This window comes from Oryzias latipes, chromosome 8, assembly GCF_053564925.1.
Source record: "Oryzias latipes strain Hd-rR chromosome 8, Olatipes_Hd-rR_3.1".
NCBI classification, from domain to species: Eukaryota; Metazoa; Chordata; class Actinopteri; order Beloniformes; family Adrianichthyidae; genus Oryzias; species Oryzias latipes.
In genome coordinates this window covers 20,910,420-20,930,044 of record NC_136244.1, presented here as the reverse complement: position 1 = coordinate 20,930,044, position 19,625 = coordinate 20,910,420, and the positions used below count along the sequence as shown (strand labels likewise).

At 37.3% G+C, this 19,625-nt stretch overlaps 1 protein-coding gene across 2 annotated transcripts in view; it reads right to left on the bottom strand.

Moving 5' to 3' along the window:
* Window positions 1–14,193, bottom strand: part of elfn1a (extracellular leucine-rich repeat and fibronectin type III domain containing 1a) — a 75,657-nt gene extending 61,464 nt beyond the window's left edge. Inside the window, exon 1 of one of the 2 annotated variants that reach the window (XM_023957446.2) lies at window positions 13,563–14,193. The gene's annotated coding sequence lies outside the window, so the exon portion shown is untranslated. Of the gene's footprint in view, window positions 1–13,305; window positions 13,458–13,562 lie in introns of those variants that run through there. The other variant, XM_078950980.1, reaches the window with a different exon arrangement.
* Between the last annotated feature and the right edge of the window lie 5,432 nt (window positions 14,194–19,625).

The following is a 19,625-nucleotide window of genomic DNA, read 5'->3' as shown; positions in this document are numbered from 1 at the left end:
CTGCTTTGATTAAGATAGTTTTGATGGACCGAACTTTCACTTTGCATGAATCGAGGCCGTCACTTTCATTCCATAAACCTAGAAGTGTTAACTCTTGTTTTTAATAACATAAATGATAAATTTGATTAAATAGATTAGAAACTTTGTTTTTTTTCCAAGACTTTTGGCTTTTTTATGTTCAACCTGAGTAATTTGATACAGTATAATCACATAGATGATTTTCAAAGTAATAACAGGAAAAAAATTGCTTGTCATCATGTTGAAACTGACATTAGTGCAACATAACAGATGTAGCTCTTTGAAAACTTCCCTGGAGGAGGGACTGTAGGCACCGAGCAGAGGATCTGACAGAGGGAATGAGCCTGCGGCAGCCCGAAGTTTGAGCAGGCACAGCCGCGGGGCTAATAGGCACCCAGACCCTCAAGGGAGATCCCGTTCTCAAATAAAACGTTCAGTATTCCAATAAATTCTTGCATTTATTTCGAAGCAACAAGAAGTCCCAAAATTCTAAGAATCAAAGGCTGAGGGGCTGTTTTGGAGTGGCAATCTATTTTTTTTCCTTTTTATAGACGCAAATAAACATCTTAGCTGTAGCTCAGCTCATTGCTATTTTTTTCATATGGTTTCTCCACATTTTGCATTTGCAACATTGCATAATGTAACAATTGCAACTACTGTTCTTTAGTTAGCTATTCCTACCTATAACAGGTGATCCCACTCATCAAAATCAACCACTGTGAGCTTAGGAGTCATGCAAGACTCTTCATCTTTCGTGGATGTAGCATGAAAATAAATAAACCAATGAGTTATTTGTTCATGTTAGAGATTTCCAAGTGTCTCTCTTAGAGAGTTAAGTCATTGTGGTCACAAATACAAATCTTTGTCCGTAAATTCAGGATAAATGTCGAAGCTTATCAATCATTAAAATTAATGTTTTATCATCACAAATTGTCTTTATTTATTCTACTTTTGGGGAACAACTCTAACGAATTTGGAATTTCTGCATGATAATAAATCATACAAAAGAGACATTTTTAGTTAGACCGAACAATGATGTCCTTTAAGTAAAAATGAGAGTAAATAAATAATCCCAAATAAGTCTCAAGCCTAGATTTTGGGGTCAAGACTGAAGGGGGACTCAAATCCAAGTCCTCATTGGTAATATTTAGGAGTATCAAAGTCTGCTGTAATGCAAAGGATTCAACAGAAAACTGCTTTTTAAAGTTTTTATCTTTTATACTTGTTCTATCACTTGACAACAAAGTTTACACACTACACTATTGGCCAGAAATCTAACACACAAATACTTTAAATAAATATTGTGATAGATATCAATACAGATTTAAGATACATGAATCATGTTCATGTAATTGTAATATTTCTGAATTTCTTTACTATTAAAATAGAGTTTGACCATCCAGTTTAACTCTTTTTAAACAGGTACAGCCATGTGTTGTATCCATTTTACACCGTTTGCCTCCTAAAGTGAAAGACGTTATGTTTGAGATCAGGTATCTAAATATCAGCGCACTACTTAACTGTTATTTATGGTTATTTCTGATGATTAAACTAAAAGTAATGTGTTTACTTTCATATGCATGAATGTCCGATGTAATTTCATTGCCCTACATGTAATCACACAGGTGAGATGTTGCCTTGTCAACATATAGGGAACATTTGGAAGTTCCAAAATTTGGAGGGAAAAAATGTAGCTTTTATGTCTCCATGTCTAAACTGTATTTAAAATTGTTGCAACAATTGTCTTCATGCAAAACTGCACACCTACAGCCGGCCAGCCTCCCACTCTAATCCAGTCAAAGACAGTGAGCAGATGAGTAAGTCGTACTAAAACAGAGGACTAAGTGTTAGCCCACAGCAGACCAGAATATCAGCTATCATTTTTCTTTTTTTTTTATGAAATTGTCAAGCTGCTTGAGCTTGAATTCCCAAAAGTTGCTTTGCTCCAGGTCTACATGGATGCTCCCAGCAGTTTTGGCAGGAGGTTGCAGATGTGAGGATCACTGGCTCTTGCATTTTGCCTAAAGACTTTGAGCTGAATCTAAATTCAGACAAGTCATGGAAAGCATCCAGATTTTCATTTCTACTTCTTCTTTGTTATTTTGTTTCTCTGTGTCTTTGTTACTCAAAGCAGAAAGCTGCTTTGTTTGGTGTTCAGATGTCTCAATAAGGACATTAATGATTATGTAAATCTGCACCGAACTATAATTTGGTGGCAGCCAGTCAAAGTCTCCAAATTGCCAACAAAAGGAACCTTAGTACTGCCATGGTTTTATCCTATATAAAAAGGAACTAAGAAGATATCAATTCAAAAATGTTTGTCCCAACAAATACAAAGATCTTTATTTTTGATGGACATCCAATTGGAGCTCTTCAGAGTCCTGAGAGTCTGCTAAAGCATTTCTAAGATATTCCATTTTATTTTCTTGACATTTTAATAATTACTACACTTAAATGCATGCATTTATTTTATTGTGAATCTTTTCAAAGGATGTAACATGATAAAAATGAATTTAAAGAACCACTCCGATCAACTTTTGATATATTGTAAAAGCGTTTCTAGTGGTCTTTTAATGATGACTATGCCATTTTTAGACAAAATTAAAAAAACAAAAAAAAGTCATTTTCTAGGACATCGTTTCTGCAGAACAGCAAAAGTTCATTAGAAATTCACACCTGAGTATAGGGGACGGAACTGTTGACACAGAGTAAGTCCGCCCCTCTTCTCCTCCTCGTTACTAAGAGTTCTCTGTTTATCTGCTCTTCCGCTCAGCATATTTTCTTTGACATAATTAAGCTTTTTTTCAATCTGCTTTTTTTTACAATTTTTTTCATTTAATTTTTTCAGAAATGCAATTTTGAGCCTATTTTTTTAAATATATATGTCCTCCATCATCAGAAAAATGCCACAAAATTATGTTAAAAATACCAAAAACTCTTTTTTTATTGGTGTGGGTCTTTAAATTATTGGCACCTATGCTATTGTAGTGTCAAAACGTTGCTTATTTATGAATTAATACCAAGTTAAGGACATATTTTGCAAAAAGAAAACAGCAATGATGCTCAATTCAGGTTTGATGATCCAATCAGATGCAGCCCAGCAGGTTTGCCATCGTCTCACACGTGAGTGTAGCTGTCTCCAAACAGAAAATGTACCCCCCCACACACACACACACGCCCATCTGCAGAGGTGTGTGTGTGTGTGTACCATCAAGCCTCTTTAGCTTAAGGACCATTTAAACCACAATTAATTAATCAGTACTGTGCAAGCTCACTGTAACCTTTTTTTCTGATTATCCAATAGGAGGTATAACGTTAATTTAAGGTCAAATCCATATATTTAATGAAGGTAAATCAATGATTTTGTTAAAGGGGTCAAAAAAAATGAAGAGCTGACTTCATATCCCCTTAGATGCAGACCAGTAAATGCAACATTTTTAAAATAAATTTAACTTGAAGAGAAGTTTGAAAGAATAAAACATGTGCAGAAAACTAAGTGACAAAGTCAGCCCATAGGTTTCTATTTTTTAAAAAAAGCCTCTACTTTTAAATCCACAATTGCTTTGTGCGTCATTCTTTTTTACTTTTCATGTTGTGAAATGCTGCAGTTTCTTCTTTAGAGACATGCTCTGTATACCCTTCCTTTGCAAAAGCATCAAATCAAATGACAGATTTACCTGTACTGCATACAGAGAAGCACCTTGACAATAAAGAAGGACATACATTAAAGGGAATCATTGGGTGTCGCAGTAAAGATAGGCAGTTAAAAAAACTTGTCTGACCCTGTAAATCGGTTTAAGATTTTAACATAGTAAATGAAACAAGTAAATTAGTTATTAATTAATTATTATTAGGACAAAAATCACTGGAAAGAAAAAAAAATTTCCGCTTTCTTTTAATTTAAACTTTGCATATTCATCACATCTCAGGAGGTTTATGCTGCTTGTATTCGTTGCACAAAGCTTTACACAGATTCCAAATGCTCTCACTAAAGAAGTGGGAAAGATTAATTGGCACACTGGCTTTACACATAATCTCCATATTTAGTAAAGGAATAACACCTCACAGGCCCAACAATCTGGCACCCCAGATTCCTCCTCTCTGTGCGCTCTGGTCTCACAGTGGGTGATCACCAGTCTGAGCTGATTCGGCCTGAAAGGCAGCGCTGTTTAATGAGCAATGGAGGGCATGAGAGATGAAACAACAGGTGGAGTGTCAGATTGATGCTCTGCAGCTGGGGATGGACCACTTTTCTTGCCAGCTGTCCGCCTGCATAATAATCATTAAAACAGCATATTTGCAAAGTGTTCATACTATCATTGAAGTCGTAGAAGATCTTCGTTTTCTGGCTGTTGTTTGGAGATATCAGCTTTAGGCATGACACTTAAAATAAAATAAAAAGATTGTTCTCCTTTAACACAATTTGTTGTACTTTTGTCAAACAAAACTTCTTTCTGGTAGTTCTTAAACAATAATTATACTAATAAAAGCTCTGCTTTTGTTCAGTTTAATTATGAGAAAAGTTTTTAAATGAGCAAACGGCTTTAATTTTAAAAGAAACCTAAAAATATATTTGGATTGTAAATCAAACTCAAATGAAATCAATATTTTAACACTGATACTAATATATATGTTGAAATTCTCCTGATTATTTGCTGTTAGCAAGAATAAAAAAATCACCAAAAACTTTGAATAATGCTCTTTATTGCTACATATCAGACCTCTCAAAATGGAGTAAAAGAAAAAAAAATCCCCCGACTTCATTCACTAAATATAGATTTTGTTTTCCTTTTCATCCAGTTTGATGTGAGCTAGTGTTATTATTGCTTGAAAGGTCCAATACACAGCCGTTATTTGTCACCCTGCAACCAATCTTCTCCGATAGAGAGGCTTTTATTTTTTCAAATGCGCAAAAATAGAAACATAAGTCACTCAGTGGGATTCTTCACAAACAATATGCACTGTGGTTAATTCATCATGCCCATAGAAAAGTTGTGTAGCACTTACAGTAGAGCCATTTCAAGCCAACCTCATTGGATCGGGGGGGGGAAAAATCAGCGTTCCTTGAATCATTTGCATCATATTAAAGCCTCCTAAACAGTACGTCAAGTATTAGTGTTATTGTACACAGAGGCCTGCTCGTAGTGTGAACACTGGCACATTTTTATAAGTAGATGTTAGTATGTTTGTTCCAAGTTTGGAAGCAGTTTCTATGGTAACATGGCCCTGTCTGCACTCACTCACTGTTAATGTTCTGATTTGTCCCTGTTTCTTTAAAGAAAAGAAAGTCCAGTTAGGGCTTGTTTTGGTCTGAGTTTAACTCATCTGCTTAGTTATGTGACAAACAGTTTTAATTATTTTGAACAATATTTTCAACACCTGTTACATAAACCTCATGAGGGGACACGTTTTGAGTAATCATGAAGTCTGTCCTCGATTATTCACAGAGGTTACTCTTGTAACTTCTCAGGGCAGCAAGCAAGGTCACATGCAGGGTTTAAAGTCCAGACAAAAACTGGAAATTATTGATGAGTATAAGTCACCCTATAATTTACAGCCTCTCCTTCTAAAGCTGGTCAGCAGAGCACGTTCTACTTTACCAAAAGCACCTTGGAATCTTAGTTTTCTGTTTTAAAATCCACCTTTTTTTCTCTAATTCAAGATGTTTTTTTTTCAAAAACCAATGCTGCCACAGTTATTTCATAAAAGTCTTCCTTTATAATGGCTCAAGCAAGAGACTTTACTATAAAAACAAGAAATGTTTCAGTTTTAGCGCTTCAATGTCATACCCTTATATATGGCTATTATTTTCCGATGGCTCCAATATTGCTCGACATTTTTGTTGCACCGCTAGTGTTAGGTTAGGGTTGTGAGGGGCTGTAAGCAGGAGGGAATGTAATCAAAGAGATGATGGGAAATGAGGGCAGGCTTACTCTGGGCCAACATTCCTGCCCACAACTGGGAGCGTTTTTACAATAGATCAAAGCAGGATTGGAGTGGGACTTTAGTAAATATTTATGGTCTGTTAAAAATAATAATAATAATAAAAATAATAAAACTGGTTACACGATTTCTTTAAAATCTTTTTTCTTCATTAATTTGTAAAGAGGGCACAAAGCTGAGCAAATTAGTTATGTACTAAACGTCTGATCAGTGTTCTGTCAATGATGGCCTCTCCGCTCATGTTAACAAAGACAATGTTTCTTAACTGCATGTACAGTAAGCATTGTTTCCCCTAACCTTGCTGCGTGGGTCAACTACATGTCGCTGCCTTTGCCACCATCCATCAAGCATTTACAAGCAAACATCCCCCAGTACGGCTTCTATAGCTCAACGAAAGCAATTGACTTGCTCAAGTCATTCATCAAAGATTTCTACAATGTCTGATGTGAGGAGGAAGATTAAGAAGTGACCTTCACACAGCATCAGAGTGTATATTAGTTCTGGAAGCCATCATCTGGTTTCCCACCATTTTAGGTGGAAAGGATTATAAAAATGTTGCACTGTTGGCCAACTGGATGTACAGAGAAGCAGCTCCATGATTATTAAACTCAGGAAAGAAATGTTATCAAGCATAGCTGAATCAAAGCAGGTGTGAGAGTCATTCTTGTAAGAAAGAATAATTCTGTTTGTGTTCTTCTAATTTCCTCAACTGTTTTACATTTCTGGCATTTTGATCCCTTAAAGCTGCAGATGAAGTGTTAACTTTATTTGATCCTATTTCTTTTTTGCAGAATGAATGTGTTGCTTGATGTGAAGCTATTGCCTCGCCACCTTTGGCAAAGGAAAATTAACAAGGAATTATTCATTTTTATTTACCTGGGTAAATCCAGGCTTTTGTTTTGTGGAATTTCTACAGTCAGAGCTGTAAAATTGTAACCAAACAAAAAGTATATTGATGCTGACTTCAATGGATTGACTCCTCTTTTAGCATATTCAGACAAATAACTTTTGGGGGACAAAGTCAGAAATAGGGGCACATAGCTGGAAGCAGTGTGGCAGATTAAAAGTAGAAAACTGAGCTCCCTTGTGCCTCATTTTAGCTTTTATGTTCTGCATGAATTAATATGAAAGGTGGGCAGCTTGAGGTTAGTCCATTAAGTTACCTTGACTCACAAGATTAAAAGTATTTGGGGTAGTTTTTTGCCACATTCAGCGCTGAACGATTACCAAACAAGATTTTGTGCAAAAATGAACATGAGGAAACGTCTTTATGTGATTGAATAAAATAGCAAAACTCATTTTTTCTTGATAATGGAAAGCTAAAAAGTTGTCCAAACACTGCCCAGGCAGGAAGCAGCACCACCAAGTTGCTTGCTGGCAATGAAAGGAATATAAAACATTTGAGGTCCAGGAGAACCAATCTCAAGCTTCTTAAAATCATACACTTGAAAGCATTATCATAAAATAACCTCTTCTGACCTTAAATGCTTTCATTCAGCACATGGGGTGCTATGAATATGCTAATTTTGCCCCCTTACAAACCATTTCTAAATCCGCAGTGAGTGGTTAGGACCAGCTCGCTTGATTGAACAAGACTGGAACCAGGTTGATCAGATGGGCCAAACGTATCCTCATATTTTGTTTATATTTACGGCACATGATTACATAAAAAAGGGTTTTGAGAGAAGGTGTTTACTGGGTTAATTCCCTCAACTGCACTGTTGCAGCTAAAACAGCTGAGCACGGGCTACAGTTACTTAACATTCATGGGGGAGGAAGGCCGTGTTTTGATTGCCATCATGCCACTTACAGCATTTATTCGCCATGATGAAAGGCATTATGGAGCAATATCATATCCATCATCTTTAAAGGCTGCATCTTTCAGTTTTCGAATTTGCAGGAAACTACAAAATGCTTAATCATGTCGCATTATCACTCCACTAATCAGTTGCATCTTCCCGTAAACTGTAGCTGCACCAACTGGCTTTGCTGTGACAGACTAGTCGCTCTGAATCTCAAATCCATTTCTTCTGCGGTGCACTTTAAGAGCCTTGGACCTAACAAACTCACTCCTGGCTTTCTGCATTTCCCAAAGGAGCCAATTAACGTGTTTGGTGTCCTGTTTTATTTCTGCCTGCACTGATTGAGAGCGTGTCCTGATGCGCTGTGCACATGAACATGTCTTTGTGTCACAGAACAGAGTACAAAGCCTTCAGTCAGCCAGTCACCCGTCATTACAATGATGGCTATTAGACATAGCACCCAGGATTTTAATTATGATGAAAATCTCGTTAAGCTCCAGTGCGTTCTCTTCTGTGCGGAATTTGATATATCTTTTCGATTTAATTCAAAAATGCTTTATCGATTGCTGAAGCAACATGAGAACTAAAACTCCAAATGATATGTTCACTCACACCTGATGGTGCATTTCACACTCAGTCTGTTCCATAGTCCTTAAACAGCTTTAATGCTTTGATTGATCAGGTGAACTGTGTTGCTGTTCAAGCTCAAGGGTGCTCCAGAAAATCGCTGTAGAGATGTGTCCCTGTAGGTGCAGATGATGAGGATTTATGAAGGCATTGTTCCTCGCCACCATAAATCTGCTGCCTTTCTTCTGTAGGATCTAGTCTGCAGCTCAATGAACTTTGTCAGATTTCCATGCAAAAGGGAACAAGCCTTTGATTGTACACACATGATCCCACTTTGTTTTCATTCTTTTTCAGCATGCAGTAATAGACAAACTAATGCCTGTATCTGCAACCCACATAAGTACCCTAATGACAGCTAATTATACAGTCTATAACCGCTGTTCTCCTGTGATTGACAAATTATACGTGGCTTTGTATTGAGAGCAGATGTTTGACGGACCTGTAATTTTATTTTGTCAAAACGAGAACTGGCACGATTTGCAATAACATTGTTTCATGGAAGAAATTATTTCTTTGCTTTACATACATAGTTAATATTCAGTTGTTATGGATTTAATTATTTACTACTGAATATTGTGTGCTTTAGAAGGACAACTTGACTTTTTTACACACCACAGAAGTTGGCATTTGCCATGATCTTCATGACTTTTTAATAGATGTTGAGGTGCTCAAATGTTTGTACCACATTCTTTTTTTTGCTAAATGAGGGCTGAGCATTTGTTTTTGTGCCACTGCTTTGTGTGCCTAATTACAATGCATTTGCTTATTTTTTGGTACAGTGCACAATGCACAAAGGAAAAATCCTCAGAGCCTCTGCAGCCTCGCAGGTTTGAGCCGGCTCCGTGTTTATAAGCATCTAAAAAGGCTGCTTTGCTGGGAATTCTGATGCTGAGAAGTTTTCCGGCTTGTCCTGCACCTTTCCTGCAACACACTTGTGCAGCGTGTGCTTTCATGATCAAATGTTTCAAAAGCTTTAACCAACATTGATCATCACTTGACATTTGAAACGCACTTCCTGAACGCAGCTTTGATAGAATTGTTGTACGCTCACTCCAGTGGGATCTTATGTATAGGATATTCATCATCCAGTGCAGGTGCCTGCATGTATACAGCCATGCAAGCCATCATCTAATTACTTTGCAGCGAAGATGGCAAATAAGAGGGAGAGTAATGTTCAATGCACCTCACTCTGCCATTTCAGGATGCTTGTTTACTGAGGGGTTTCGTGCATCATAAGGCAGCCAGCAGGTGGCTGAGGAAACTACACAAATGTTTCAGACTTTCTGCAAAAGATTCATTGCTGTTTACGTCTAAATGAGTGATGAATCTCCACACTTTCGAGTGAGTCCCGACATTCACAGGTTGATCCCCACAATCAGTCAGAGGAAAAGCCTGCTGCTTGTATTCCTCTAAACGAAATTCTTAACATTTTTTTTTTGTTTCCTGCATGAAATCCAGCAAAAAAAAAGGTAATCATCTATTTTTCTTCCCAGCTTTAATTAGCAATAATAGAATTGAAAAAAATATTTTTAAAAAAAGATGCCAAGTAATTTTCCTTGAGACATGCCTGAGATGTAAAGAACAAGTGTTGACACTTTTTATAAAGTCCTCTTAGTAAATTCAAACATCTCACTCAGATGAGTGAGATTGTATACCAAAAAGGGCTCCTGTAACTGCAGGTAGTGACTCAGAAGGTAAGCATTCAAGGTGATGTTCTCTTGTTTTGTAGGCTTTTTTTTTTTTTTTGGAGATCTCATCTCTGCTAATGTGCATCTTTCACCCATTGTCTAAAGTAAATGTGCTTAGGGGCAGCTGCATTCGAAAGGACAGCGGGTTTTGTATTTATAGCCTTATCTGCTCATTACAGACTTTGTCCGATGTCGAAAAATTCTCCACCGACGGTTTACGGTTACAGAATGCTAAACAACTGGAAATAATGTTTCCTTTCAAAAGGCTCTTTTTTGGAGCTGTCATTGGTTTATAGTTTCTGATGTCTAAGCAAGACCAACTTACAGTCACAATTTTATGATATTATTGATTTTTTTAAGAAAATATATTTTTAATCTGACGAGAAGTATAAAATGATCATAAGAACAAAGAAAGATTGTATAAAAGCATCCGATCAGTACTGTGACAGCGTTTGAAACCTTTCCTTTCAAATTTACACTCAATTCAACTAATAAAGTTAATATAAACAAAATAGGGCTGCATGGTGGGGCAGTGGTTAGCGCTCTCGCCTCACAACTGTGGTCTGAACCCCGGCCGGGACTTTTCTGTATGGTGTTCTTTCCATGCATGTATGGGTTTCCTCCATGGACTCCGGCTTCCTTCGACAGTCCAAAAACATGGTTCATTGGTTAATTGGTGTCCCTATAGGTGTGCATGTGGGAGTGATTGTATGCCCTGAGACAGACGACCTGTCCAGGGTGTACCCCACCTTTGCCTAACAGTAACTGAGACCAGCTCTGGCATTAAAAAAATGGATAAACAAGATGACCCGTGCAAGAAAAGTATGCCAAATAATGGACATATGAAAATAAAAGAAGAATGTTTTTGTAAAATGTAGTCGTGTACCTGCTTCTGACTTTCAATCAGTTTGAAATTTGCAATGAAATTACATATTTAAAGCACATAATGTGCCCATTAGACTGACTAAATGATTTGTTTAACCCCTTCATGCCTGATCTTATATGTAATTATACAAAAAATATTGTTAGGTGTTTTTTCCTCTCACGGTTGATACTAAAGTAAAGTAGATTTCTGGATTAATAAAGTGTGAAGGTTTTAAATTGCATCCTATAAGACATTTAAGTGATTTTGATTTTACCAGAATGAAGTGTTGGCTTTACCATTTTAAAGATTAATTAAAATTCTATTGTTGTAAATAATTATTGTCCTTTATATTTTATTTTCTCAGTAAATCGCATATAAAGTACTTTCATCAGATGTGAATTAAACGTGTATAACTGCTCTCTAAATGCAGCTTAATAATCAATGTATTGTTTGCTTTAAAAAAAGAAAACGTTCCTTATATGAAATTTTAGTGGAAAATGTTTCAATAAAATGCAAAACATGCGTGGAACCATAGACGTTTACAGTCAGATTTAATATTCAACCTCCACTTGGACATTTTTGTCATTCTTTGATTTTTTTTCTCCTTTGTGGCTGACCCTTTCTTTCACCAAACACATCATATTTTCACTTTACTCAAATGACCGCGTTTCACGTGGGACTCCTGCAGCTGAGGTGATGCAACAGCTCTCTTAAAATGACACCCACTACTCACAGCACAATAAGTTTTAATGATTGTTGAGAGCTGTGGCACTAAATTAGGGCCTGCTGTTGTGCCATATGTTTCACAGCCTTGCCTACAAACCCTGCCTGCTTCCTTTGATTACATTTTACACTGTATTAACTGTGCAATGTTATTGTCAGACTAATTTCAAAATTCTTACCATGATAAATATTTTTTTTTAAAAAGCATTTGTTGCCTACTCTTTGCTAAATGCAATGAATATTAAATGAGGGTTTATTAAAATTAATTGTCTAATTTTTAACCTCATTTCAAAATGAATGAGGGAAAAAAAGGGCTTAAAAGGAGAAAACATGTAAAGATGTGTAAAGCTGTTGACATTACAAAGCAAGTTTCAGCTCAGATAAACAGAAATATGATCAGCAAACACTTTAGGATGCATCAGTTCACGTCATCTAGAGTAAAAAACTGTGCAAAACTGTAACACACATTGCCATTTCCATTTAGAAAGGTTAGTCACATTTCCAAAACCACTGTCCCCCCCCAGGATATCTGTCTCTCTCAAATAGCAATTTATTGAACAGGGCAGCCTCGTCTTTTCTGCTCCTCATGGCCATGAGAAGCTGTAATTCTCTCTCTGTATCCTCAGCACGATCTCTTTCTCTCCTCCACAAAGAGGCAAGCTAGGGCAGCTTGCATACAAAACAGCTGACTCAATCATCCAGCTGTATGATCAAGATAAGGGAGACTGCGGGGGGGGGAGCAGGAAAAGGGAGATGTGAAAGCAGACGAGAGAAATCTTCAGCAAAAGCAGCAGAACGAAGATGTTTTTCAGCGCTCCTAACTTTTGACATCAACAGTCTGAAGAGGAAACATGGTGACTCACGCGGAGGCTGAACGTCTCCATGAAATTCTGAAAATCAGCGGAAACATCAACAAGTATGACGATAACTGCAGTGTCAGTGGCCAAAAAGCAAACCCAGTGACCGATCCTTCAATGAACAGGAGGCTTTATAGTATAGAAGATATAGATTTGTAAGCTGAATTTCTATTAGTTCTCAAGAAACTGCAAGCATTTGGGCTGTTGTGTATCAGTAGGTTCAAATTACACAATCTTTTGGCTTTTTGGGAACCTTTAGACTTTACTGGACCCCAGGCACTACCAGAGTATAGACCACAGAGCTGATCAAACATTCTCCAAGCCTTGTGCAATTCAAATGAATCCACACGTCCGACATCCAGTGTATAGGATGGATTCCTTAGACAGATGGCAGAAACGCAGCAAAATCCCCAGCTAATCTGAGTGAGACAGTACAAGGCTAAATACAGTACAGAGTAATAACAGCATTTCTGTATCTTTAAGCCATATAATACTTATGTATTTCCCTAAATATGACTGTTTGACAGTGTTAGTCATTTATCTCACTATCAGTTCTGTATTATGAAAGGTAAAAGTCCAATGTTCAGCACAAGCGAGCTCCTGAAACAGCCCATCCGACATAAAGTTGCCGGTCCCGGAGCTGTCCGTGGTGCTGAACGGAGCAAATCGGCAGAGAAGCAGCTCTGTCGGCTTTGAGACGGATTTTCAAGCCTTTCTGATTCAATGTAAGTGCAGAAAATACTCAAATTAGCACATGCAAAAGAAAAGGGAACGTAACATACCTGAAAGACAAAGCAACAAAATAACTCCCAAACTAATGCGAAATAATAGCGGCTTCAGCGTGCGGGCGAACAAGTTGAGCTGCGTATTTTCAAATAGGCATGCACGAGTTTCCACGCAGGAAACGCACAGACGTTCAAGCACCGCTGTTGGGTCAAATCACAACAATTCTTAGGTATGACCAAACGGAAAGGCACGAGACATGACCAGCACGCGGTCAGTGACATTGGGACTTGCATGGAAGAATTCAACAGCTTACCTGCTTCACGATAGCAGGAGCTGACAGCTCACTGGATGTGAAGACGTGTCTAAAAGAAACATGTCAAAGGAGGAATCCAAATGTTCAAGAGGACGCGCCTGTGTGCAGCCTCAGAGATCCACAAAGCGGAGTGATTTGGTTCAGGGCTGAGCTCCTCGCGCTGCTCGTCTTCTCTGTATTCTGAGGAGACCAAGAGTCCTGCTTTTGGGTCTTTCTGTCGCACCGAGAGCTGACACCAGCGTTTAACCGCAATCAAAGGAGGCGTGTAGGAAGGCAGGTTTTTCACGGTATCAGGAGGGGGAATAACTGCGAGAGCAGCTCATCTTCATCCTTCAGACACGTCGAGGCAAAGTTTAAATCTCATAATAAGATTGTTTGTGACCGCAAGGCTATAAATGGTGGTTGGTTTAAGACGGGATGTCGGGAGGGTCACCGCAACTCTCGAGGTAAAAACAGGAATAAGAAAAAAAAACTCACGTAATTTAAGCCTATTAAAAAAATGTATAATTGACGTCACTTGGGCTTTGAGCTTGAGCTGCACATCTTTAAACAAACTTTCCCTCTGAGCATGGGCTCCTCCTCGCTTGAAATGATTTCAACTGCCCAATTTCACACTCTGGTTGGGGGTATGCTTAATTCTGTCCTGCATGAAAGGAGATCATCTTCCTTCTCAAAGAAAAAAAAGAGAAGATCAACTAATGCAACCAGCAGGGGGCCTGCTCATAATGAAAACCCTGCCTAATATGATCATTTATCACCATTTGGTGGCCAAACTTAAAATATATATATATATATAAATGGAACATGTGATCACAGAGGCTATAAATCAAACTATGTAAGAGCCACTTGGGCTTTTTTCACATGTTCCTTGAAATTTATAGGATTATGTGCTCTGGTAGAGTAGAATCACAAAATCAAGGAGACCATTGGAGAAGTGAAAAATGGTTCCATCAGGATGATGGTGGGTTATACATTTACTGTTATCTGAGTGAAGAATATAATGAGCATTATACTTCACAGAGGAAGCAAAGTTTTGTCTTTCAAGGGAATAAATCAATTACGAGTACTCATTGTTGGTTGATTACTAAGCATTTAGAAATATGGGCTCACCTCTTCAAACAAGTACGTGAAAACCGAAACTTTTATAAACTCTGGGGTGAAATAATCCCATTTTCAACTGTTTGATTTTATTTTTCTTTTATTTATGGAATTCAAATGATGCCAAAAACGTATTTATTCACAGTAGAGATGTGTAAAATATGGATGTGTATCAAAAAAAAATCAATCGAGCAGTGGGGATAACATTGGTTGTAAATCACAGATACAAACAAGATTATGTTGATAAAAAAGTATAAAATAGATCAGGAGGTACAGTAAATAATAACTTCCTGTTTCCTCTTCCTGTTGTACATTTTGTTCACATGTAATGTAGGCAAAAAGATATCCAATCCCAACCTTTTTTTCTACCAAGTCGGGTCAATTACAACCAGGTGAAGGTGAGCCACTCTGAGGGATATGTGTTGTGTCCACAAAAACATATGATAACCATTTTTTCCCTAAACAATGCCTGAATTAGTTAATACAACACATTTTTTCTCCAAAGCATGCAGTCTAAAATATCTAAAATATTTTTTTTAATAAAGCTGTTATATTAAAGATATTTTGTTGTTCAAATGAAAAGTGCCACTAAGAAAAAAAAGTTTCTTTGTCAAGAAGCATTTTTATTTATAATTTTAAATCCCAAATTGTATCCATTTAGATGTGGACTGTATTGAATGACTACAAAGTTGGTTGAATCTTTTATGTATTGATTTCTGGACCATGTATCAAGAGGTGTATCGAATCATGTGAGAGGGTGTGATACACACTCATAGTTCACATGGATAATAACAAAATTGTCAACAGTAATTGTGCCTAATGAATAAAATAAAAAACAAAAAGGACCTAGAAAATAGAAGCAGACATTTCTGTGTTAAAAAAGCTGTGGCTGAATGTGCTCTGCATCTCTGGGTCACTCAGATTGCCTGTCTCTGTGTAAATGCAGACCCGCATTTAATTTATGGAGAGTGCAGCCTGATGTCCTCTGTAATGACGTAGTCTGGGGGATGACCCCAGCAGGCCGGGAAGCGGCAGCCAGGATGCAGATGCTCTTCTCAGAGAGGGACTAAGTGGTTGTTTGAGGACTTGGCACAGACACAGCAATTCCTGGTGTCATTGCAGCAGCCATGTTGGAGCTGTAAAATGTAAAAAATGGACAGCTTGGCTTAGAAAGACTCATCCAGGCAGCTGCATCTGGGAGAAACGAACACTCTGTATAATGCCTCCTAACATCTTTACTATTCCTGACGCATAAGATAAAGTACTGTTGGCTTGAAGGTTTTCACTGCGACAGAACACAGAACTAAACATTAAAAAAAAGCAGTACTTCAAAGGTCAGCACCTTCAAGTGGAGCGGATAATAAAGCTTAAAACTCTGTGATTTGTCAGTTTTGGCTGACTTGTCACTTGCATTAACTTGCCAACAAATCTTTGCCAATACAAATGTCAAAATAAGGTGAAAAACAGAAGCAAATATAGAACTCTCTAAATGTTTTAAATGTTTTTTTCTTTCTTTCAGTGGCTGAAATAAAAATGGACTGAAAAAGAAAAATAGAAGTTGTTCCCTAAATAAATAACAGTAGTGATGGGTGCGCAATTTGTCAACTGAAACTATAACTTGTGATTAGTCAGTTCATTAAGACAGAAGTTAGTGAGACTATAAAATATATCAACAGGTCACTTTTACATGTTTTTTTTTACCTTGCGCTAAAATTAAATTAAAGTTTTTGTTTTTTTGTTTTTGCTTTGCAGTAAGAGAAGTATTATTTTTGTCAAAAACCTTTAAATAAAGATATTTGAAAGCAAAAAAAAAACTTTGATAAAACCTGTAAAATGACCACTGTCAGGTGATTGTGAGATATAATTACTATGAATTTGTTGATTACTCTGCGTTATCTTTTAAAGTTCCACTTTAATCTCTTTTGATCTATTTTAAAAGCATTCCCAGTGGTGTTTTTATTATCATTAGGACATTTCTAGGCAAAATTTAAAAATCATGTGTCATTTTCCAGGACATTAGGACATTTCTAGAAACAGTAGTCCATCAGAGATTCACTTCTGTGTTTCAGGCCGGTCTGTGACCCTTCTCTTATTTCCCATCAACCCTTTGTTTACACCCTCCACTATCTCACAGCCTCCCCCTGTACAGTTTTATATGTCCACTATCATGAGAAAAATTCCACAAGAACATGTTAAAAACACATAAAAACACAATTTTACTATAGTCTGGATAAAGCTTGTACAGCCAACCCGTGTAATCTCAAACATGTCTAGTGAATATTCCACAGTTTGAAGTTGTGTTTTGCATCTCCTGCCTCAAACTTGCTTAAAACTGTTGTTTCTGTTATGTTTGAATATCAAAAACTCCACATGATTTCCGAACGCTGCCCACCTGAACTAGTCATTGTGTTTGAGCATTTAGGAGTCATGAGTTCAACCCAGTCACGGCTGCTCAACCCTGTGAGCCACAGTCCCCCCCAGATGTGAGAGTCTGTCCATGTGGGCAGAGAACTGTTCAAAATAGGTTTTTCTGTGCAGCTGGGCTTTTGCTGATTCAATAATTCCAGTCAGTGCTGTGCAGAGGAACTCAGATTTTTATCCACCCTAAAAGCCTGCAGAGAAATCAAAGGAAGTACTCTGAATAAAAAAGTAAAGAATTCAATACAAATTAAAGCCGCGTATGCTGGGCAGAGGCTACCTAACCCCACCCTTGCTGACCCCTTTTGACCTGCCCTCACTGCTATACGCCCCCTGTGCCCCTCCAACCCTGGTCAGCTCTGAAATCCTCAAAAGTAAATTTTTGAATTTCCCAATATGTCTGCTTGAGCCAAGGATTCGTGTTTAAGTTTCCCAATACTCTAGTAAAACAGTGTGTGTGCAACCGGGAAACACCACTTTTGCGGGCTCACCACACTAACGCAAAAGTCAAAATCTACAACTTCTCAATCCAACGTTTTTCCCAAGTAGCTTCCCAATGATGCTCGGGGAGTTATATGGTAATAGATTTAAACCCTTGGGAGGAGTTAACATTAGTAGAAGGTGCCAAAGGGGATTTTCTGTTTCTCAAGACGGTAGCCTCTTCCTGAAATCAAAGGTCAACAAAACTTCAGTTGTGGTTGTGAACTTAAATTGTGCCTGTGTGTCAAATTTCATGAAGATTTCCCAAACAAAAGGTAACTTTACCCATATTGTGCAAAAATGTGAAAATTGCCAAATTTCACACTTTGCCAAAAAAAAAAAATTAATGCGAAGCCTTGGGTCCCTTGGCCATCGCATTCAAATTTTAAAACTTCCTTTGGATTTACAATACACGCACATGTGTTTAAGTTTTGTTACTTGATTTTGAACTACGTCTTTTGAGCTCTCTGAGAGATTATGGTCCCATTACTAGTGTGATGTCATTTTCATTTATTTATTTATTTCATTTATTTATTAACTTTTTGGGGAAAGGGGTAGTTCACTATACCCAAATTCCCTTTTTCTGGGTATGGTGAGTGGAAATTTTGATGAATTTTTGAGTATGTGACACTAGCATGGTCCTTGCTGTCCAGGACTGCTGTAGTCATGACGATTGGTGAGGCATCATGATGGGAAAAATTCAAGTTTACAGTTTTGTTAAACTAAGACCAAGAGAATCAGCAGTTACAATCGGACAACTATTAGTTGTTGTTGTTTAGAAACTATTATTGTTCCTTTTTCTTTGGGCAAAGTGACCACACGAAAAAACACAAAAATATACTGTGAGTTCACTTGCATCTTGAGATGACATGAAATCTGGACTAAAAGTTCAATTTATGGAAGTTAGACAAATTTAAAAATCCCTCTTTTTTAACGGGTAATCTGAAACACAAACCACAGATTTGTCTAGAAACACTTCAAAGAAACGGACCTGCAATTGTGTCGTAATTTCCTTTTTTGACATTGTTCCAGACGTTTTGTGTCCTGTAGTGCCAGTTATGTTTATTGGCAATCTGCACGAGCCGTTTAACATTTGCAAAAAACAAATGTACCTAGAAACATCGTATAGGAAAGAAATTGAAAACTGACAGTTTAAAAAATTATTTACAGTTATGCATAAAGTCACTTAAAAAAAGCACATATCTGCAAATAAAGAGGTTCTCTTGCTAACTGTGAGTAATGTGGTAATCTTAGTTGACCTGCTCTTCCTCATCTCATCTGCTGGCATCATTGTCAGGCCCAATGAGGGACAGATCAATGCTCAAACAGCAAGAGAATACATTTTATAAGCAACAAGAATAAAAATGTAAACACATAAATATTTATTCTGCAAAACCTATTTTTGTTCTATATGGTAGAAACTATTACATTTTTATAGTTCACCACCATGTGGTTAAGTTGCAGAAATTACCAAGTAATGCATAAAAAAAGAATATGACATGAATAAATTAAGTTAAAGCAGTCTCAGTGGAAAAGAGAGGTGGACAGATGTATTTATACCCTTCATTTACTGGTTAAATCAATTTGGTGGTGAGGCAATTAAAACGAGTTGCAAGCATTTCTGATTTTAGGTAGGCAGGTTTACCTTACTGCCTGAAAGCAGGAAAAATATTCACAGCCACTTCACTGTGATAACATTATGTAAAGAGCAGTTTATTCATCTGCAGAGGGACAATTGAAGCTTGAAGCAGCAAATCTCCCCAAATGACAAATAACAAGTTGGTTAGAATCACAATGCAGATGGAAAATATGTAAAGGTAGATTAAAACTTATTTACCACTTAAAAAAAGCTGATTTTTTGCAAACTATGCACATGTTTTGCTCCATCAGAGATATGGAAAGCTGAACTCAAAATATTTTGATGCCTTTTATCAAACCCCCCTTTTGTGATTGTCATCCAACAACAATGGCACACTAGAGGAGTGGGGGACACTAAAGTTGCCAATTTGAAAAGGTTGCACATGAAATGGCACTGATGTTTTGCTGTTTCAGTCGCTCTTCTCTCTG